Source organism: Psittacula echo (genome assembly GCF_963264785.1).
Source record: "Psittacula echo genome assembly, chromosome: 3".
Lineage (NCBI taxonomy): Eukaryota > Metazoa > Chordata > Aves > Psittaciformes > Psittacidae > Psittacula > Psittacula echo.
Genome location: NC_137736.1, coordinates 126,456,421 through 126,479,743, shown reverse-complemented (window position 1 = coordinate 126,479,743; position 23,323 = coordinate 126,456,421). Strand labels below are relative to the sequence as shown.

Here is a 23,323-nt window from a genome sequence, read left to right as displayed (position 1 = left end):
AGGCTTTGGAGCAAGCTGCTCCAGTGGAAGGGGTCCCTGCCCGTGGCAGGGGGTTGGAGCTGGATGAGCTTCAAGGTCCCTTCCAACCCAAACCATTCCGTGGTTCTATGGAACTTCAAGTATTGAATATGCTTTTTATAAGGTGGAAATACAGAAGTCAAGCAGCTTTACTGAAGGTGGAAATGTTGCTGAGTTGTTTCCCTGAGAGCATTCATGCTCTTGGTAGCAAGTGTGGAGATTATTTGGACTTTGGAGCATCAGTGTAATGAGTTCCTCTTTCTCTGCAAGGATGCCATCTCAGGTGGTGGTTTCCTGCAGCAGGAGATTTGAGAAACTTCAGTAAAAATGAAGATTTATCCTTTTATTAATTTTTGATTTTGTGCTGTTTCATTTGCTGGGCTTGAAGAGCCTCTCTCTTGATGTTCTGTTGCAGGGAAAGGTGGGATGGATCAGCATTCCCAAAGGAGCTCAGCATTTTCATTGACATGCAATCAAAGGAGGGCACAGAGATGCTGCGAGGGCTGGAGCAGCTCTGCTTGGAGCCAGGCTGAGAGAGCTGGGCTGGGTCAGCCTGGAGAAGAGAAGGCTCCTGAAGGGGAGACCTGAGAGCAGCTCCAGTGCCTAAAGGGGCTGCAGGAAACCTGGAGAGGGGCTTGGGACAAGGGCCTGTAGGGACAGGCCAAGGGGAATGGCTTGAACCTGCCCGAGGGGAGACTGAGATGAGCTCTTAGGCAGAAGCTGTTCCCTGTGAGGGTGCTGAGGCGCTGGCCCAGGGTGCCCAGAGAAGCTGTGGCTGCCCCATCCCTGGCAGTGTTCAAGGCCAGGTTGGACACAGGGGCTTGGAGCAAGCTGCTCCAGTGGAAGGGGTCCCTGCCCGTGGCAGGGGTTGGAGCTGGAGGAGCTTTAAGGTCCCTTTAATCCAAACCCTTCTATGATTCTATGGTTTTCTGCATCCTGTGTTCTCCCCAGGGGTGTTTCTGAGGGAACACAAACACTGGATCTGTGGTTAGAAGGAATGGAATATATATTTAATGGAAACCTTTTGGTAGCGGGTTGATTAAAATAAACAACTGTTAGAAGGAGCAGTGGTCCTGCCTTGTGAACAGTGGGCTTTCTGTTCCTCTGTATAATGCATAAAGCATGTGGAGCTGCTCAAGAGCTTTTTTTGTGCTGTACTTATTCCGAGGTGTTTGTTTTCAGTCCTTTGAGCTTTCATGTCAGCTGGGAAGGGAGGTGTAGGAGGGATGTGTAAAACTTTGGCTAAATCCTGTTCAGTCCCAGATCCTGACCATTAACAAGTAGGTAAAAGGAAGCTTGAACTTTGTTTTCTCCCTTTGGAAAGCTGAGAGGACCCTTGTTCTGATTTCATCCCCTTCTAATGCTGTTTGCTGCTGGTTTCTACTTAATTCTTCAGCAGAGTGTAGGCAAAGCGTACTTGGTGTAGACTCTGTGCAAGATGCATGGATGAGTGTTGCACCCAGAGTCACTGAGCTGTAGCATGGAGCTGGAGGAGGATTCTGTGTCGTGATTTGAAGGTGCTTATGTTGAATCTCATGGAATCCCAGACTGGTTTGAGTTGAAGGGACCTTAAAGCTCACCCAGCTCCAACCCCTGCCATGGGCAGGGACACCTTCCACTGGAGCAGGAAGGGAAATGGAGGTATATATTTGCAGGAGAGGTGCAGCGTGTTTGTGTATCTGTGTTTATGACAGCCAGTAGGAAGCAGGAGCTGCTGACCACTCACATCAGTCATGCTGTCTTTGTCCAACTGCAGGTCTGGTTGCCAGCTCCGGAATCCCTTCCCTCCCCTCCTCTTATCCTTCATCTCCATTGCTCCTCCTTTTCTGACTGCGCTTCTTACACGTGCCCATTGCTCCTTCTGCTCTGGTGGAGAGAAAGACCTCTCATTGCTCAAGGAGCCGTGGTTTCCATCCGACAGCTTTGTCTTTGGATCCTCACGGTGTTCTCTTCCTCTTGTGTCTCCTGCAGAGCTGTGGAATGCTGTGAAGACTCTGCCCTTCAGCCCTAGGCACGCTCCTCTCCGGATCATCTCCATCCAAAGGAAGCTCAGATCCAAGAGGTATCAATCCCTGTTTTATGTGTGCTGTTCATTTGAGTTTAGATACTTCTCCAAACACCTTTTTCCCTCCACAGGCAGCAAGGCTTTGGGTGCTGTGAAGGTTCAAATGGTGATTCCGAAGTGTTGGTGTTTGCTGTGGGTTGGACCCTTCTTTATATTAAATGACCTTTGGTACAAAATCACATTACGTTTTAAAAGCAGCAAGTGATTTTGGGGTCAAGAAATGCATAACCTGAAGCTCCAGCAGCAGTGTCTGGTGCGTTGCATTGTGTTGATTTCTAAAGTTAATAAAGCTGAGGTGCTCAGCAGGCTGGAGTGGAGCACACAGCAGGAATGTGCTGCTCCCATAAGGAGTTGTGAGAGTGAAGGGGTTTTTAAGTGTTCATGAGTCTCAGTATCTCCTTAGTAAATGATTTAGTCTTGGTTTGTAGTAAGAAGAAGGTGAAGAGCACCGTTGTGTTCACTACCCGGGTCAGAATCCCTGCCATGGCAAAGGCAGGATTCTTGGCATGAGTCTGTGCACTGTGACTGTGGACAGGCAAATTGTGTCCAAATAGTTTCTGTTGCAGCCGTTTGTAAAGGAAAAATATAATCAGTTTTTCTTTAAGTACCAGCTTTCAGTGTGGTGTGCTCTGCAGAATGGTGTGAGCTGCTTCTACCTTAGCCATTTATTTCTGTGTATGGTGTCTAGTGTTTTAAGACACGAACAGGTCAAGCCCTCAAATCATTTATATATAAAACAATCAAGTACCTTAATGTAGTGTTATAAACTCATGGAATCACAGAATCCCAGCCTGGTTTGGGTTGGAAGAGAACTTAAAGCTCCTCCAGTTCCAACCCCTGCCACGGGCAGGGACACCTTCCACTAGAGCAGCTTGCTCCAAGCCCCTGTGTCCAACCTGACCTTGAACACTGCCAGGGATGGGGCAGCCACAGCTTCTCTGGGCACCCTGTGCCAGTGCCTCAGCACCCTCACAGGGAAGAGCTTCTGCCTAAGAGCTCATCTCAGTCTCCCCTCTGGCAGGTTCAAGCCATTCCCCTTGGTGGTAAAAAATGAGCATACACTTGAGGAAATCCCTGTGCTGCATGCAGTTATGGGCTGGAGGGTTTGCTCAGCAAATGGCACTGTATTGCTGCCCTGGGCTTAACTTTTCCCCTAGGTATCCACACTTGCTGCAGAGAAGACGCTGGGATAGCCAAAGCATCACTGACCCAATCCAGCTGTTCCTGTGCAGGAGGATGGGAAAAACAGCATTGACTTTTACACGATTTGCTTTCTGCTTAGTCACATGAACTTTAAATGTCAGCAGCCAGGATACCCACTGAGTGCTCTGCTCCCACTCAAGGCAGGTTTGCTGGAAACCAGTTGCAGAGAGACAACAGCAGTGCTGAGGGGTGCTCTCTGCTCCGTGATCCACTGCACTGGGATGGAACATTTAGGCATCCTGTGTTCCTCATCCTTGAGTCCAGAGGAGGCCATGGAGATGCTGCGAGGGCTGGAGCAGCTCTGCTCTGGAGCCAGGCTGAGAGAGCTGGGCTGGGGCAGCCTGGAGAAGAGAAGGCTCCTGAAGGGGAGACCTGAGAGCAGCTCCAGTGCCTAAAGGGGCTGCAGGAAACCTGGAGAGGGGCTTGGGACAAAGGCTTGTTAGGGATAAGAATGAGCTTGGAGCAAGCTGCTCTAGTGGAAGGTGTCCCTGCCTGTGACAGGGGGTTGGAGCTGGAGGAGCTTTAAGGTCCCTTCCAGCACAAACCACTCTGGATCTGTGATTCTCCCAATATTTTTGCACACAGAAGCACTCCAGCTCTGCTTTGGGAAGAACCCTGCCCTGATTAGGTGCTGCTCTTTGGTTATGGACAAAACAGACTCGCTGTTGTTTCTGCCTCATCCCACCTGAGCAACTGAACCCCTCTTGGGTGGATGGGACAGAAAGTTCAAAGGGCTCCTGCTCCAAACAGGGGTTGGATCTAGAAGCTTCGAAGGTCCATCCCAACCCAAGCCATTCTGTGATTCAGCTCCAGATTCAGAAATTTAGGTTTGTGTGTGCTGGTTTGTGAGCTCCCAGCCTGCTCCGTGGAGACCTCAAGACTTGTATTGATGGAGCCTGTGGAGATCGGGCCAACCAGCTCCCGGTTGTCCTCTTCAAGCTCATCAGGGTTGCTCTGCAGGCTGTGACTGTCCTGCTTGGGATCTCCACCAGCCACTTCTGACATTTACATTCTGTGTGTCTTTATCTTGGATTGAACTTCCTCCTTTTAGACTCAGGATGGTGAGCAGTGTTCAGAAATCCTATTGAGTTAAACTCTTTGGCTGTGGGTGTGTGCCCGTCCTCTTCACTTAGTTTATCTAGGTTAGGTTGTTTCCAGCTGGGAAGTACCCCACTCCCCCAAATCCAAAGTGGAATTCCAGCTATTAAATAGTTAATCACTGTGGGTGTGTAAAATCCACATGTATCTAAAAATACCTTCTTATCTGTGTAGTGGTTTGGGTTGATGTAAGAATTTCTAAATGAGCTTTTACATTAGGGTGAGTTTATGCAGTGTCTGTGACATGAGTGGATACCTGGGCCTGGACTTTATACTTCTGCTCCATTCACCTCAATGTTTCTGAACTCATATGGAAAATTCTAGATCTTTAGTTTCCTGATCCCCTATACTGGGTTGGTGGGGTCCATTTGGTGCTTCAATGGTTGGGAATGCACCAAATCCAGAGTTGAAGGGAAGCATCTTACCAGCAGCTGATGGGCATCTCTTTGCTGTTGGAGCCTGGGTACATCTGGGGATGTTTGTAGTGCATGAGCAAATGTCTTGTTCACAGATCTTAAGTTTTCTTCATTAGCCAGCTCTGTTTTAGAGAATAGATCTCCTTTCAGAGAACATAGGGTGTGGAAGGTGATCTCTGTCAACCAAGTTATGTGCAGCATCCAGATCTTGGGTCACTGATATAAGAAAGACATGGATGCGTTGGAGCGAGGCCAGAGGAGGCCATGGAGCTGCTGCGAGGGCTGGAGCAGCTCTGCTCTGGAGCCAGGCTGAGAGAGCTGGGCTGGGGCAGCCTGGAGAAGAGAAGGCTCCTGAAGGGGAGACCTTAGAGCAGCTCCAGTGCCTAAAGGGGCTGCAGGAAAGCTGGAGAGGGGCTTGGGACAAGGGCCTGTAGGGCCAGGCCAAGGGGAATGGCTTGAACCTGCCAGAGGGGAGACTGAGATGAGCTCTTAGGCAGAAGCTGTTCCCTGTGAGGGTGCTGAGGCGCTGGCCCAGGGTGCCCAGAGAAGCTGTGGCTGCCCCATCCCTGGCAGTGTTCAAGGCCAGGTTGGACACAGGGGCTTGGAGCAAGCTGCTCCAGTGGAAGGGGTCCCTGCCCGTGGCAGGGGTTGGAGCTGGATGAGCTTTAAGGTCCCTTCCAACCCAAACCAGTCTGGGATTCTGTGCTGTGTAGAAGAAAGTGTGCCACACTACAGAGATGCTCCTGAAGGGCCCATCCAAGTGGGTGATGGCAGGAGGTACACTTGAGGAATGATTTTCTGTTCTTACGGAAGAAGTGCAATGGAAGTGTGCTCAGTTCTTTCTGTAGCTGAGATGAGATTAGAGGAAACCATCCGGTATGTTCCCTCCACCCTTACTGCCTCCCTGCAGTGTTTGCTCCACATTTCCACTCTCACAAAGCCACTGGAAGCAGTGGCCTTTCTTTCAGATGTATAATTTACCACCTCCTCCTGGTGTGCTAGCCTTGTTTGTATTGATAAATGCATGTTCTCTGTGTACACCCTGCAGATAATTCTGCTCATGGAGTGCAGTGCTCCTAAATATACCTGTTTCTGATGAAGTGCGGTTGAATTTGTGGGTCTGGTTAAGCTGCACCTTTCATAGATCCTTTGTTAACTCATAAAAGCGGCATATTCTGATTTATAGAGCCAAAAGGGGTAAACTGACATTAAAAGCATTAATTGCTCCTGGTTGCCTGCACAAGGAATAGAGTTGGTGTGAGCCAGCTTTTGATCTAGCCCTTTGTGGGCTTTTGATTTTTGCCTAAGCTGGTTCCAGGGTCTGTATCTGTGGTTTATTTGTGCTGGATATTGTATAATGAGAGTTTAGTGTGAAATACAGTGATTGGGCTTAAAGAGCAAGAGCCCTGGGCAATCAAAAGCAATGAAGTTATAAAGGAATTGTCCAGAAGTTTATATATATTTTAATAGAGAAATACTCTTTCGCACATCTGGATGGGATGCATTGGTGAGCTGTGGCTGCCCCATCCCTGGCAGTGTTCAAGGCCAGGTTGGACACAGGGGCTTGGAGCAAGCTGCTCCAGTGGAAGGGGTCCCTGCCCGTGGCAGGGGTTGGAGCTGGAGCAGCTTTAAGGTCCCTTCAACACAAACCATGCCATGATTCCATGATTTTTGTGTGCACTTCCCTGCTGAGCATCATCCTCTCACTCATTATCATCATTGTTCCTTCTTTCTTGTGCTTTATCTTCCATAATAAAAGCATTTTCTAATGGTTCCTTCCTTCCTTGATCTCAAATAATAGCAGAAGAGAAGATCAGTAATATCTGAAAATGTGTTTTTTGTGAGGTGGGCTGACTTTTAGGATACAAATGGTTTCTCCTTGCTTGCTCAGTTGGATTATGATTAATGATAATTGGTCATCTCTGCAATATTTGCTTTTCAGAAACAGTTTAAAGCATTTGCTTCTGCTTCATGGCTATCGGTGTGGCACAAGGCGTGTGCTATGTGATGGGGACTCTCCAAGGGGAAGTTTCCCCTTTCCTGGGAAGCTTGTAACCTAGAGTAGCAGAGGTGAGCCTGGAATTTGGGTTCATTTCATAGGATTATAGAGTCGAAGAATGATTTGTGTTGAAAGAGGCCTTAAAGCTCACCCAGTCCCAACCTGCTACCATGGGCAGGGACACCTTCCAGTAGAGCAGCTTGCTCCAAGCCCCTGTGTCCAACCTGGCCTTGAATAATTTATTTATAGAATCATAGAATTTATTAGAGTTTGGGAGAAAAAACAGCCTTTAACAGGGCTGCTGAACTGTGCTCAGTCAGAGGAGGGCTGCGTGGACAGGGCAGGTAGAGGATATGGGCAGAACAACAGTGAGTAGGACCTAGGATTGAGTCTTGGCAAGAGGATGCTTTGATTTTCATGAGCCTTGTCAGCATTGCTAACCTACTTTCCTCAAATACATCGCAGAGCTTGGTGGTAGGGAAAGCAGAGCAATTCTGCAGGGAGCTTAGTCTGAGATTTATTTAGAATCAGGAGGAAGATGTAAAACAATAACAAGGATTTAACCATTTCTTAACCCCTGGTATTTCAGTGAGATCAGGCTTACAGCTCATGCTCTCTGTGAGCAGTTCCATCTTGGCAGCTTTGGAAGTCTGGTAAGGGAAGGAGAGGTCTTGGAGATGATTCAGTTCTTTTGGGTTTCATGAGTTAAAGGGAGAAGAGTTCTTAGTGGGTAAAACAGCACAGAAAGTGCCAGAAAATCTTCAGTGCTGTGATAATGCCTCGATCATGGGAGAAGCTTTGAGCTTCCACTTGATCAACGTCACTTGACATAAGCAACAGCTCCTTGGGAAACCGGTGTTCAAGTTGCTCCTTGTTTTCTGTTTTCTTTGGGAATTTTTGTGTCATTGAATCAGTTCAAATCTGTCTCACGCTTTTTTCTCTAGGGAAGAAGGTAAAAGGATATATTGAGTGATGAGTTATCGTTATGAGGGCTCAAGTGGGGCAGTCGTATGTCATTTCAGAGGTGGTTTATCTGTTCACAATGCACTCTCCAAGAAACCTTAAAATAGGTGTTTGCCGTCTCCTTTCCTGCAAAAACCCAAACTGAGACCTGCTGCTGGGCCGTTTTTCAGGAAGGGGTAGTGGAAACACAATTTCCGGAGTTGTTTTTAATGGGTTTAATTAGACTTGGGAAGATGTTGGTCGATGAGAAACTGAACATGAGCTGGCTTCAGCATGCACTGACAGTGCAGAAACCAACTGTGTGCTGGGCTGCATCAAAAGGAGCGTGAGCAGCAGGTTGAGGGAGGTGATCCTTCCCCTCTGTTCTGCTCTCGTGAGACCTCACTTGGAGCATTGTGTGCAGTTCTGGTGTCCTCAACATAGGGAGGACATGGAACTGTTGGAACAAGTCCAGAGGAGGCCACGAGGATGCTCAGGGGCTGGAGCAGCTCCTGTATGGAGCCAGGCTGAGAAAGTTGGGGCTGTTGAGCCTGGAGAAGGGAAGCTGCGTGGAGACCTCAGAGCAGCTTCCAGTGTCTGAAGGGGGCTACAAGGATGCTGGGGATGGACTCTTCATCAGGGACTGCAGTGACAGGACAAGGGGTAACGGGTTCAAACTGAAACAGGGGAAGTTCAGGTCAGAGATAAGGCAGATGAGAGTGCTGAGGCGCTGGCCCAGGGTGCCCAGAGAAGCTGTGGCTGCCCCATCCCTGGCAGTGCTCAAGGCCAGGTTGGACACAGGGGCTTGGAGCAAGCTGCTCCAGTGGAAGGGGTCCCTGCCCGTGGCAGGGGGCTGGAACTGGATGAGCTTTAAGGTTCCGTCCAACCCAAACCATTCTATGGTTCTGTTTTGGTTTCCACTCTCAGTCAGCACGTCCTTAGAAATAAATCCAACATGTTGGGACCACCAGTGCACAGGAACCATTGTACCATGTGCTGGGACAGCTATGGAAGTGCGAGTCCATCACCTCTTCACAGCCACAGCCTGAGGATGGCTCTTCACAGCTACCACAAATGTTTCAGTCTTTGATTTGCCATCATTTGCTTTCCTTCCCCACTTGAAGGAGGTGGCTTTTTCCAGTCAGAGAAGCATTAAATTGACTCAATGGCTTTGTTTGCTGAAGTAGCACTTTGAAGTGAATCTTTGAAGTTTCTCCTATGATCTGGGATTCGATTAGAGCACTTTTACCCAGCAGTCTCATAGCAGGGATTTAGTTTGGGAGAATCTCACCAGCAATTGCAGCTCCAACAAGTATAAGCAGCCCTTCCTTCAATTTTGAGGCTATTACCTGCTCAGATAGTGCAGTAATTGAGAAAGTGGAATCATACCGGTGGCTAATAAAAACAAGTTCAAGCTACAGTGGAATGGAATCAAATAGAGGAGGAGAGGCCCTGTGTCCTGGAATCTATATAAAGGCCACTCTGTCCTCCTTCCAGTGGTCTGTGCTTAGACCTGAGCTTTGGATTTGGGGTGTTGGGTGAGGAGAAGCTCCCCATGACCCGGCTTCAGTGAGCGCTTGAGCCCAGAACCCCCCCGTGTTCTGGGTGCACCCCCAGAGCGTGAGCAGCAGCTCAGGGAGGGGATCCTGCCCCTCTGCTGTGTGAAGGGGAGACCCCCCCTGCAGTCCTGATCCAGCTCTGGGGCAGCAGCACAAGAGGGACGTGGAGCTGCTGGAGCGAGTCCAGAGGAGGCCATGGAGATGCTGCGAGGGCTGGAGCAGCTCTGCTCTGGAGCCAGGCTGAGAGAGCTGGGCTGGGGCAGCCTGGAGAAGAGAAGGCTCCTAAAGGGGAGACCTGAGAGCAGCTCCAGTGCCTAAAGGGGCTGCAGGAAAGCTGGAGAGGGGCTTGGGACAAGGGCCTGTAGGGCCAGGCCAAGGGGAATGGCTTTAACCTGCCCGAGGGGAGACTGAGATGAGCTCTTAGGCAGAAGCTGTTCCCTGTGAGGGTGCTGAGGCGCTGGCCCAGGGTGCCCAGAGAAGCTGTGGCTGCCCCATCCCTGGCAGTGTTCAAGGCCAGGTTGGACACAGGGGCTTGGAGCAAGCTGCTCCAGTGGAAGGGGTCCCTGCCTGTGGCAGGGGTTGGAACTGGAGGAGCTTTAAGGTCCCTTCAACCCAAACCATTCTGTGACTTTGTGATGATTCTGTGGTTGCTGTTTTCCTGTTGAGGAGTTGAATAGCCTGATAATAGGTATGTATTTAAGACAAGGAGAAGGAAGGAAAAGGCACTTTTTAGTTCTGCCATTTTTGATCCTAACTCATGGTTTTCAGCATTCACTTTTAATTCCTGACCCGTGCTTGAGCATCCCAATGTGATGGGGTCATCCCTGCCATCAGCAGAATCTCCCTGGTCAGCTTTTCGAAGCCTGTCTCTAGCATTAAGCCTCAAACTGAACAGGTAATCCCCCTGGAGCCTTGACCTACTCTCACAATGACTTCCTCCTGCTCTTTTGAGCCTTTGGGGTCTATTCCAATGTTTTTTAACTCTTCGTCAAGGCAGCTCACTTAATTGCTGTGACTGCTGGGCAGGAATCTGCTCTCCTGTCTCCCAGACCTCCTTTGCTTCAGTTCCTTCAGAGCAAAGTAGTTTCTGGAGCCAAGCCAGGCTTTTAGTCCAAAGAGTCTCCCAGCTTTCATGTCAAACCAGGAGCAGCGCAGCCAGATTGTGTCCTAATTCCCCTTCCCAAAGACAAAGGCGCTGCCACTGTCTAGACATCGGGGTTGGGAAGATTGAATTCCCTTTTGCCATGTGTTAGCTCAGGGCTGAGGGTTCCCTCTTTCCTCTTTTCATCCCACAAAACACTTGCCAAAGCCTCTCAATCTCCTATTGCTGAACACGTGAAATCCCACAGACCATTTGGGAGAGAAGAGGATGATTTGGGAGTATGTGGCCTGTGTCCCTTGGGAGCAGAGTCAGTAAAAGATGAGTGAGTTCTGGCTGGTGGCCCTTGGTTTTAAAATCTCATCTTAGTTTTCACATGCAAGGCTGTATTCAGGCACAAAATACAACACAGCAGCTCCCCGTAACCTTATCCACTTCTTGTATGGCTTTAAATTCACCAGCCTTTCCTTGGGTCCATGCTGCAGAGCTTTTCAGTGGGGGAGAGGATCCTTCCGAGCTGTACATTCTGAGCAGGACACAGTATCAACTCAGCTGGTTTCCTGCTCCTTTGAAGTTTTCCTTCTACTGAGGGCAAGTTTTGACCTTCTTTTTCTTTGGAAGTGTTCTGCTGGGAAGTTCAGCTCCTGAGGAGATCATTAGGATCCTATTTACCCTTGGATGTGGTGTAGTTAGGTGATGAAGAGAAGGTCAGGTACGAAAACGTTGGGACAAATTGGTAGGGGAGCAAAAGCTGCCTTCAGAATGTTGTGACAAGTTCTTTTTGCCCAATGTTCTCCCTCATTTTGGAGATGGGTTCCTTGCACATGTTTAGTTTCCATGTTTCATATTAAAGTGTGGAAATCATAGGATCGTTGAATCCCAGGTTGGGGGGACCTCAAGGATCATCTGGTCCAGCCTTTCCAGGTTGGACCAGCATGACCTAGACTGGATGCCCAGCACCCTGTGCAGCCCAATCTTAACAGTGTCCAATGCTGGGGAGTCACCACTTCCCTGGGAGATTATTCCAATGGCTGCTTGTTCTCAGTGGAAAAAATGCCTATGTTGGTGCCTATTACTGGATATGTGCTTATTGAAGGTATGTAATGAAAATTAGTCTCCTTCATAAGAAGCTAAACCAGGTGTTGTAGATGAAGTGATCTGTCTGGGAACTGCACACTGATGTGAGGAAGAAAGGTTTGTACACCAAGGGTGCTAAGACACTGGCACTGGTTGCCCAGAGACATGGTGGTTGCCCCATTCCTGGATAAAGCCAAGGCCAGGCTGGATGTGGGTCTGGGCATCCTGGTCTAGTTAAAGGTGTCCCTGCTCATTGCATGGGGTTGGAACAGGATGAACTTTAAGGTCTCTTCCAACCCAGACCCTTCTGTGAGTCTATGATAGGCTTTGAAGCAGTTTTGGGTGGCCAGTATCCTACTTCCCTTTTCTTAAAGGTGGCACTGATTGCACTTGGATCTTGCTCAGGGAAGGAAAACTGATCAAGGGGATAACTTCAATGCATGACCCTCCAGAAGCTGTACAAGACACATTTATTAGCACAGTGTAAGCTTCAGTCTTGCTTCTGAAGGGACTTCAATATTGGCACTTCGGGAAGGAGCATGGCAACACTCTGCATTTGCAGAGGTGCCTTGTCCATGGGTAGGTCAGATTTGAAAGGAATTTCTCCAGCACGAAGGCCTGGAAAAGGACTGAACCGTTTGCTATGCATCCCTGGGTAGCAATAAACCAGTGCATCAATGGGCTGTGAGGGTTATTTCACAGGTGCTGCCTCAGGATTATGTTTGTCAGTTCATTAAAGGTTTTGATGGGGATTTCTAAGCTGATAGCTTCAGTTGCTCGGGTGGACTTGGTTTGGGGTTCATAAATATGTTGTATTTAATGTTCAAGTAACAGGGGATTTCAGGATTGGTAAGCAATTCTCTTGTTCATTTAAAAGGGATTATAGGTAGAAAGCTTGCAGACTCCAGAAAGTAATCATGGAATCACAGAGTGGTTTGGGTTGGAATGGACCTTAAAGCTCCTCCAGCTCCAGCCCCTGCCACGGGCAGGGACCCCTTCCACTGGAGCAGCTTGCTCCAAGCCCCTGTGTCCAACCTGGCCTTGAACACTGCCAGGGATGGGGCAGCCACAGCTTCTCCGGGCACCCTGGGCCAGCGCCTCAGCACCCTCACAGGGAACAGCTTCTGCCTAAGAGCTCATCTCAGTCTCCCCTCGGGCAGGTTCAAGCCATTCCCCTTGGCCTGGCCCTACAGGCCCTTGTCCCAAGCCCCTCTCCAGGTTTCCTGCAGCCCCTTTAGGCACTGGAGCTGCTCTCAGGTCTCCCCTTTAGGAGCCTTCTCTTCTCCAGGCTGCCCCAGCCCAGCTCTCTCAGCCTGGCTCCAGAGCAGAGCTGCTCCAGCCCTCACAGCATCTCCATGGCCTCCTCTGGCCTCGCTCCAGCAGCTCCACGTCCCTCTTGTGCTGCTGCCCCAGAGCTGGATCAGGGCTGCAGGGGGGGTCTCCCCAGAGCACAGCAGAGGGGGAAGTTGAGTGTAGTGATGCTGGATAAGAAAAGCACTGCAGCTTCTTCACCATCACTTCCTTCCTCTGCTGCCTCCCCTCCTGTTACCAGTCTCTCCATACAGAATGATAATGCCATTATGTGCCTGGAGCGTCCTCACTGTCCCTTCCCCCAGCTCCCAGCATGGAGCTATGGTGAGTTCTCCACTCGCTGCCTTCCCGTGCATCTCGCTTCAATTCCGTTAGGACTCACGGCTCTATTTGTCACGTCAGGCTCCAGCAGGCTGCTGTAATGTGCTGTTCGTCGGCAGCAGGTTGAGGAATGCTGCCAAACGTTCCATTGCTGCCGGAGCCAGCGCTGGCTGCAGCTGATCCGATGCTCAACACGTCCTGACTGCGGATTCCCGCCGCGGCAGCAGGAGGGGAGTTCAGTTTTCCATGTACAGGCAATCGGAGCTAATTAACCAGCCTCTGAGTTTGTTGGGGTTTATCCCTAGGGATTACAGAGTGGGGGGAGGTATTCCCAAGTGTTCCTGGCCATGTTTCACTGTCTTTTATGGCTTGCAGAATTCATTTTCCGGAGTTCTTTTGCACTGGAAGTGTTTCAGCACAATATAGGTCTCTGTAGAGCAATCAGTGTTTTCCACACGAGAGGAAATGTGCTTTCCATTTTCCTCCTCAAACAGAAACTTGCTTGAAGGGAAAACCAAAATCATTCCTTTTGCTGCCTTGAAATAATTTGCTGGGCAAAAAAATGCCTTTTTTTGGGATGCAGGTTTTGTGTCTGCAGGATCCCAGCTTAATGCGTATAGGAATGGGAATGCTGATTTAAAATAGGATTGCTTGGGCGCAGGAGGTTATCCCTCAAATAGTGGTCAGAGGAGCAGTTGTGATGCGCTACCTCACCAAGAGGGGATGGATGGGCATGAGTAGTGTGAGCTACAGTAAAGTCATTCCTTTTGTCCTGATCCTTTGAGCAAATCCGTTTATATTTAGGAATATGGAACTTAGGAATATATAATTTGTCTTTAGGAATATCTGTGCTGGGAAAATGAGAGGAAACAATTACCCACACACCTTTGTTCCTCTTGTTTTCATCCCCTGGCTCCAGAGATTGCTGTGAATGCAAGGGGGGCGTCACAGGATTCCTTATGGCTCTGCCTTCAGCAATATGTATTTGTTAAAGAGTTCCTCCTCCTTTCTGCTGCTTTGAGTCTGCTTTTCCCTTTGAAAGGCAGACACGAAGCTGAACCTTCAGTTCTCATCATGATTGGCATCTTTTGTATGCATCTGCTTTTATTTCTTTCAATCCCACCTATGAAATCATAGGATCCCAGACTGGTTTGGTTGGGAAGGGACCTTAAAGCTCATCCAGCTCCAACCCCTGCCTCGGGCAGGGACCCCTTCCACTGGAGCAGCTTGCTCCAAGCCCCTGTGTCCAACCTGGCCTTGAACACTGCCAGGGATGGGGCAGCCACAGCTTCTCTGGGCACCCTGGGCCAGAGCCTCAGCACCCTCACAGGGAAGAGCTTCCTACTGTCTGTCCCATGGGACCCTGCATCTCTGAGCAGATCTCACCGGCTGCTCTTCCATCAGGGCTCTCTGAAGCTCCCAACTTAATGGTGACCATTATGGGTAATTTCATCTCTGCAAACCTCGCCATGCCTTTCACTCTTCCCCACTTTCAACACCATACATGAAGTACTGCTGGGCCTTGTAACGGAGCTTGGAGCACCTTGCTGTGACCCTTTTGGGAGCCTCAAAATCCAGTGTTTAATACTAGGCTGTTTCCTACAGCTTAGCTGCTCTCTAATCCATGACAGTCCCTTTTCCTCTTATCTTCGAACTCTGGTGTTTTAATAGTGTCTTGATAAGGCTTTTATTAATAGCTTTTCGAGGTCCTCCCCCCAGTTTTGAGCCTTTTAGTCATTACTGTATAGCCACAAGCAGAGGATTTAGCCTGAGTTCTTTGCCTTCCCGTGCTGTGTGTGTTTATCTGAGCATTGTGGGACAATGCATCATTCCAGCCGGTTCACTTCATGTGAAATAAGACATTGGGTAATTCCATGATAATCCTTAATACACTTATTAACGATAAATACAATCTCCTGCTGTTCTGTAATGAGCAATCTGAATAGAAGAGTGGGTTGATGACAACATCATGGATGGGTTATTCCAAGCTTTTCCTGAAGGAAAGAACCTTTGGCTTTATAGCTTTTAGTATGTATTTACTTTTTCTTCCACCTTGTATTCCTCTAGGAGCTCTCTGGAGGTGCCTGATTTTTCTGTACTTGAAAAATAGGATCCGTGGAGTAGATCTGTCACTGATAGAAACCTTTTCTAGGTAGTTTGTGGTGTCCTGTATGTGCTGCTCTTGGTTTGGACTTTGACTCGGTTGCTCCCATTAATCTTGTTTTCTAGGACCTTTCTCCGTCTCTTCCCATTGGAGGTTCTGATGCATCTCCTCAGGCAGAATCTATTGTCTTTAATTTCCTCACCTTTTCCCTTAAGGCTTTTGCATACTTCTGTCTTATGTTAAAGTCCTCCTGGAAAGAAATGCATCACGTTTCCCTGTCACTGTGCTCATTTGGACTTGGAAATCCTGGCTTCCATGACACTGTGACTGGTGGTTCTTAGTAACCACTGCAGTTGTTCTTTTCAAATACAGCCCTAAGTTCTTAAATGCAACCGAAATAACTGTTTGTAGGTGAAATCCTGAAGTAAGAAATTGCTTCTCTGAGCTTTGCTGTGACAACTGAAACCATTTGCATCCTCATGTGTCAGCCAGTGCCTATTGCCCGACCTTGAGCAGTTCCTTTCCCAGTAACTATTTTATGGAGAAAGCATTGAGAGCAGCCCTGAGGAGAAGGACTTGGGGTGCTGGGTGAGGAGAAGCTCCCCGTGACCCGGCTTCAGTGAGCGCTTGAGCCCAGAACCCCCCCGTGTGCTGGCTGCACCCCCAGAGCGTGAGCAGCAGCTCAGGGAGGGGATCCTGCCCCTCTGCTGTGCTCTGGGGAGACCCCCCCTGCAGCCCTGATCCAGCTCTGGGGCAGCAGCACAAGAGGGACGTGGAGCTGTTGGAGCGAGGCCAGAGGAGGCCATGGAGATGCTGTGAGGGCTGGAGCAGCTCTGCTCTGGAGCCAGGCTGAGAGAGCTGGGCTGGGGCAGCCTGGAGAAGAGAAGGCTCCTGAAGGGGAGACCTGAGAGCAGCTCCAGTGCCTAAAGGGGCTGCAGGAAAGCTGGAGAGGGGCTTGGGACAAGGGCCTGTAGGGCCAGGCCAAGGGGAATGGCTTGAACCTGCCCGAGGGGAGACTGAGCTGAGCTCTTAGGCAGAAGCTCTTCCCTGTGAGGGTGCTGAGGCGCTGGCCCAGGGTGCCCAGAGAAGCTGTGGCTGCCCCATCCCTGGCAGTGCTCAAGGCCAGGTTGGACACAGGGGCTTGGAGCAAGCTGCTCCAGTGGAAGGGGTCCCTGCCTGTGGCAGGGATTGGAGCTGGATGAGCTTTAAGGTCCTTTCCAACCCAAACCAGGCTGGGATTCTATGAAAATGGTTTCATTTTATACTTCTTCACACCCCCAAAATCCCACGTGCACAAGCTTTGAGTTGTGGCGATCAGAATTTGACTCACGAGGTGGCTCTGAAATAGGAATAATGGAGCAGATACTGAAGATAGAACCAGACAAGTTATGTCATACAATGTAGCCATGTCAGTCCGAGCAGAAAGCCCTTGGCAACAGCTTCAATCACAATTTTCCCTGTCCCAAAAAAGCTTTTATTCCTGGCAGCGAGGATCTGAAGTGCTGTTTGTTAGCAGAATCCACGGATGACTGACAGCATGCTCAGTCCTCCGAGGCCTCATGTTAAAGCCAGTTCTTGCTATTGAATAATATATAAGAAATCCATAAAAAGAACCCCAAACCCAGGGAATGTACAATATTCCCAAGTTAGGGACAGCACCCGTGGCTTTTAATGGGGGTTTGTTTGATTCTGGGATATGGGACAAGTGAGATCTTGCAGATGCATTTCAGGGAGAGCCAGAACAGTCATATTTCCTTCTCCTACTCATCCGGAAACACTTAGAAATGAGGAATTCCACCCATTTGTCTTGTTGACGGCTGTTTTCTTCTACTATAGGAAATAGTCTCCATGTATATTAGACCATTACCTCCTATGGATGTGGAGTGGGTTTCTATTTGCTGCTCTTGGCTAAGAGAGGAAACAGTGAAAGAAATCCAGGGGAAATCAGGGGAGGAAAGGAATGCTAAAAGTAACTCAAAGCACTGAACTGTGTCTCTGGCTTAGCATAAGAATTCCTCATTTTGGGGGTAGCATGATGAGGATAACTAAGGGAAATGGTGAGTGAGTGGTGTTGTGTGAACAGGTTTGCTTTAGGCTGACAAGTCTCTTCCTGCTGATAAAGTACTGAGTTATTGGGATGTCACAATGCTTTCTGTAACTCTATCAGTGTTCATTCTTACACTTGTAGTTCTTGTTTAAAGAAGTATGTTGGAGAAAGAAGTCTTTAAGTCAAACTACAAAGAACTAATGTTGCTTCAGAGCATCAGATGCACCAAACCCAAACTATATCTCTCCTTGCTAATATGGAACTTGGAAAAGACTCAGTCATTTGGGTGGTCTGCAGCTGTTTGTAAATGCCTGAGTCCTCTTTTTCCCTTTTAGAGTGGTAGAAGACTTCAAAACATGCAGAGGAAACCTGGTTTTCCCTGGAGTATCATGTTTTCACAAGCCACACAAAGTGATGGTCCATTGGCAGTGTTAAGGCTAATCTAATGACTCAATGCTACTGGTGCCATTAGGCTGGATGAAGGATCAGAATGATGCCAGTTGGTCTCCAGCTATGGAAATAGCACATCTATACATTAAAAACAATAATAAATTATTACTAGAATGCCTTTGGGGTCTCCTTTAACCCCAGAACCATTAAATCCCTCTCCCAGATCAGCTCCCAGCTCTTACTTCTGTGTTTCAGAGAACCTTCCAACAGGCAATGTCGGATCAGGTTTTCTTCCTGCAGGACCCCGTTGATAACTAGAAACCCCCTGGGATTTCTTGCTAAGATCCTGCAAGATGTGCTCCTGGTGTAGGGACCCAGCAAGCACTAACCCTGGAGAGCTGGAAGAGTGGAAAAGGGATAAGTAAATACGTTATTGAAATCACATGTGAAAATGGGCTTAGGCAGTTTTCATCTTTAACGTATTATGAATAGATAAATCCAGGTTAAAGAGTCTGGTTTTCTTCTAGTTCTGCATACAACAAGTTGCCAGAACTGACCTGGTGGTGATGGATGAGGCAGGAAACATCCTCTGAGGTGGCATTGTCAAACTGCAGACTTCATTTACACACGTAGCCTAAAACCTAGGGTGGTTTTAAAACATTAACATTAAAATTTTGCACAGAATGCGGTTGAATCATAGAATCATAAAACCAACCAGGTTGGAAGAGCCCTTTAAGCTCATCCAGTCCAGCCATTAACCCAGCACTGCCAAGGCCACCACTGCCCCATGGCACTGAGGCCTCGTCTCCACGGGGTGTGAACCCTTGCAGGGACGGTGCCTGCAGCCCTGCCCTGGGCAGCCTGTTCCAATGCCTGAGCACCCTTTGGGGCAGGAATTGTTCCTCAGCTCCATCTAAACCTGCCCTGGTGCAGCTTGAGGCCGGTTCCTCTTGTCCCATCCCTTGTTCCTTGGGAGCAGAGCCCAGCCCCTCCTGGCTCCATCCTCCTCTCAGGCACTTGTAGGGAGCCATCAGGTCCCCCCTGAGCCTTCTCTTCTCCACACTGAACCCCCCAGGTCCCTCAGCCCTTCCCCATCACACTTGGGCTCCAGTTACTGTCTTTCAGAAGAAATTAATTACTCTTTCCTCATCTGGATCTCCCTGTGGTTAAACTGAAATGCAGGAGGAGGATTCATCCTTTTTGAGTTGAAGAATGTGTCTTTGCCAGACTCTCATCTGGATTGTAAATAGCAGCGTCAGGTCTGAAATTCATCATGGGTTTCGGTCCCCTTCTACAGACGAGTAAATGAAAGATGGATTTGGGAAGTGTTGTCTCTTTTTCTGGTGGTTTTTATGAAACAGGCAACTACTGCTTATAAAACCCCACCAGCTTCAAATGCCTTCATGTGTTTTGTGTTGCTGCGAGTTCAGATTGTACTCATTGGTTTCAGATTGGACATTGAAATCAGATGTTGGCAGTGGTTTAAAAGCACGGTGTTTACTTGTCATCAGAGCTGGTTTCATCCTGGAAAACATGGAAAATAAGGAAAACATGGACTGTTCATTTGCTCAAACCACTGTCTGAAAGACTCCTGAAGTAGGGGGGATCTTGCAGCCTGGCTGGGGCCTGCAGCAGTGGGGCATCACATTGGAGCCATCCCAAACTGACATCTTAGTGAAGCACAAAGGCACATTATACTGCGCAAGATGATGCCTTGGATGTAATGTAGACATCTTGGGTAATAGGGATCAGGCAGAGTAAATTCCAGCAAAGCTTTGACATCCCCAATGTAGCTGATTTCTAACATTTGGAACTTGAGAGTGGTGCTGTTGGCTGAATTTCTCTTCATATTATAGTAGTTTAATGTAGCACGTTTTCTTCTTGCTTTTCTACTCTCAACCAAAGCCACTCTGAAAAGAACAAGAATTAATTGTATAACCATTGTATTAATGTTGTACCCTAAAGTCTCTGTCCTCAGAGATGCTAAAACTGGTTGCGTAGCCCACAAGCAACCTAACACAGCTTTGGAGATGTCCTTACTTGGAGCTGGCGGTTGGAGGAGATGGTCCCCTCCAACCTGAATTATCCTGGGGTTTTGTGATCCCAACAGAATTATTCACTAAGCTGCTGTTGATCGCTTCTCAGCAAAGCAGTTGGAGATGAAGATAGCGGGAATTTGCCCTTAGAACCTCTATTGACTATGAATGTGTGTGTCATAGAAACCCAGACTGGTTTGTGTTGAAGGGACCTTAAAGCTCCTCCAGTTCCAACCCCTGCCACGGGCAGGGACCCCTTCCACTGGAGCAGCTTGCTCCAAGCCCCTGTGTCCAACCTGGCCTTGAACACTGCCAGGGATGGGGCAGCCACAGCTTCTCTGGGCACCCTGGGCCAGCGCCTCAGCACCCTCACAGGGAAGACCTGATGGACAGGGATGTACGAGCACCTTGGCTTTGGGTTGCAGATTGGGCTTATACCAGCAATGAAGATTTTTATACATGAGGATGTGATCTGTATCCTCAATGCTCTGCTGGGGTTGCTGTGCAGTGCTGCTGTCCAGTAGCATCCCAGTTAGTCCCAAAGGCATTTTAGATGAGGAGTTGTCATGGTTTTTCCATATGTGAAAAAAAGTGGGATTTTGAATAAAGAAGAAAAATGGATGCACTCTTGTCAAATGGGCATCTTTTCTGCAATGATCCTTAAAAGATTCCTTCCAACCCAAGCCAGTTGATGATTCTGTGATCCTATTAATAAGGAATAATAACTCTGCTATTAATGATAAAATATGGTGGTAGCTGTTCAGTCTGGCCATCTTAGGTTGCTGCCCAAACAGTTTCATCCCTTACCAGTCACCTGAAAGCAGTTAATGTGGAGTGGTTTAGTGGTGGTGTGACCTGCCTAGTCTCAAAATGACGCTTTCAAAGAGGTTGCCAAATGCATCCATCTGTTTTCTTCCACTCTCACTGCTCGCTCAGCCCTAACAGCTCAGCCCATCGAAGGAACCAGGCTAGTGAGGAGGCCGAGTGTTGATATGCCACTCTGAAGCTATCTCAGTTAAGTCATCATTCAGTGCCTCTCTTTAGAGGATGGGTTGCAAGCAGACAGGTCAGCAGGGACAGGAGCCCTGTGCACTCACTCATTCCCCCAGGCCCATGTTTTTCCATCACGTAGGACTACACAACCCCCAACCCAACAGGAGTTTGCCCTGTCCACGCTCAGAGCTGATCAAAAGCCCACCAGTGCCTTTAATGTTGTCCTGGGAACAGTCACTGGGGTGGGACCAGGCACTGCACCCGCAACGTGAGTGGTTTGAGCATAAGCAGAGCAGCCTCACATCTCTCTGCAGCTTTCTGTCTAGAGACAGGCTCTTGGCAGGCTCTGCTCTTACTGCAGATGAGGAGGGGGAACAAAAACTCTTCGCATTTCATGCCTTGAAGCAGTGGAGGGAAGGAGAGGGTGAAGCTGGTGGCACCAAGGTCACTGATGCGCTCCATAGGGAACAACCTCACCCTAGGGCTGTTGCTCCTTGCTGTGCAGTGTTTGTGCTTTCCTTCATCTGGGAACAAAGTTCATGGCTATTTTTATCTGTATTATGAAGTGTTCAGTGCAGCTTTGGGTGCTGGAAGAGGCGATCAATAGAACTTGTTGCCTGACCTCTGAACAAAGCTTCCTATTGCTCACAGAGCAGCACGTGTTGTACGCAACTTGCTAAAAGCAGTTCTGATTCCACAGGAAGCCTGGGGGAGAGCCACAACAGAAGCTGCTACTGGTTCTGAAGGGTGTCTCCTGTTGCTCCGTGAAGGAGGTAGCAAACAGAACAAGGCTGGTGTGTTGTCCTCAGGGTGGGTTCCTGCTGATGTGCTTCCTAGAATGACATCTTGTGCTTCTGAAGGCTTCTTTTGGTGACTACCTAATGCGTGCCTTGCTGGGGGAGAGCTCAGTAGCATGGCAAGGATCACTTGGGATATTGTGTTTTCTGTCCCCCTCCATTGCAGGGGGTTGGAACTGGGTGATTTTAAGGCCCTTTCAAACCCAAACTATTCTATGATTCTAATCAGTGCAAGGCCACAGACTACGAAGTAAAAAGTGATTGTTCACAACACTGGAGCCAAATTAAAAGCATCCATAAGCTCATAGGAAAGCTCTCCAAAGGAAATGCAGGAACTTGGCTACTCCTCATGGGGTAGTTTATTTTGGGAGACTGCTTAAAAGCCACCGTGGTTATGGGACGTGATGTATTTCAGGGCAATGCTGAGTGAAAAGCTCGTGCTTCTTGTTGTCCTCCTGCTGAATCCAAGCCTAGAAATGTCTTTGTAGTATCTGTGGGTGAATTATCTGCTCTTGGCAGAGTACTTCTGATCCAGCCAGCCAAATGATAGGGCAGATTGGAGCTGGAAGAATGATCCTTTGTTCTGAAAGTCCAGGGATCCGTAAGGATTCATCTTCAGCTTGTTTGCAACATAGGGAGCAGAACAAGCCCTGATGGTCTGAGTGTGGGTGATCTGCAGGGGCTCAGGCACTTGCATTCCCTTGTGGGGAGGATTTCCTTGGCTTCTCCATGGAACAGGTTTAATAGGGTCTTAGAAACTTGAAGGCCTTACTCAGCACATCTAGCCTGGCTTCCTCTCAACCAGGCTGAGGGGCTTCATGCAGTGATGTCTCCAGCACTCCTGTAGCTTCCATGGAAACTAGAGCACATGCTTCACTTAAATTGTGTATTTATTGCGTGTTTTCCCCCATAAAGGATTCATGACACGGGTCAGCAATTGGGGTTAGTTTAATGACATGGAACAGCTTTGGATTAACCGAAACCTCTGGTCATTGGTGTCATAGAATCACAGAATGGTTTGGGTTGGAAAGGACCTTAAGATCATCCAGTTCCAACCCCCTGCCATGGGCAGGGACACCTCACACTAAACCATGGCACCCAAGGCCTCATCCAACCTGGCCTTGAACACTGCCAGGGATGGAGCATTCACAGCTTCCCTGGGCAACCCATTCCAGTGCCTCAGCACCCTCACAGTAAAGAATTTCTTCCTTAGATCCAACCTAAACTTCCCCTGTTTCAGTTTGAACCCATCACCCCTTGTCCTGTCACTGCAGTCCCTGATGAAGAGCCCATCCCCAGCATCCTTGTAGCCCCCTTCAGACACTGGAAGCTGCTCTGAGGTCTCCACGCAGCTTCTCTTCTCCAGGCTCAACAGCCCCAATGTTCTCAGCCTGTCTCAGTCTTTGGAGTGATTGGTGATGGATCTGTCAGGAAATGACACAGACCCATGTGAAGCCTCCAGCCTTCCTCCCTGGCAGTGTTCAAGGGGCTTGGAGCAAGCTGCTCTAGTGGAAGGTGTCCCTGCCCGTGGCAGGGGTTGGAGCTGGATGAGTTTTAAGGTCCCTTCAACACAAACCATTCCATGATTCTATGTCAGGAATATATGTAGGGCATGGAGCAGCAGATCACCTCATTAACCAAATCACCTCAAGTGGTGGGGAGGGAGCTAAACCCACCCGAGCTGCAGCTCTCCCATGGGAAGCGGGATGTGGGTGCAAACCTCAGCTTAACAAACCTACCCCGGAGTAAGATGTGCAATTGCAGAGAGCCTGCTGGTGAGGCAGAAGCGATGTGTGGCCTGAATGAGCAGCCAGATAACAGTGAGCTGCCGAAGTCATGCAGGATGCG

At 48.8% G+C, this 23,323-nt stretch overlaps 1 protein-coding gene across 2 annotated transcripts in view; it reads left to right on the top strand.

Moving 5' to 3' along the window:
* The window catches only part of FAM168A (family with sequence similarity 168 member A), a 184,486-nt gene that overhangs the window by 46,263 nt on the left and 114,900 nt on the right, over nucleotides 1-23,323 (top strand). The window contains exons 1-2 of one of the 2 annotated variants that reach the window (XM_080613619.1): nucleotides 2,014-2,080; nucleotides 21,379-21,451. The gene's annotated coding sequence lies outside the window, so the exon portion shown is untranslated. Of the gene's footprint in view, nucleotides 1-1,989; nucleotides 2,081-21,378; nucleotides 21,452-23,323 lie in introns of those variants that run through there. The other variant, XM_080613618.1, reaches the window with a different exon arrangement.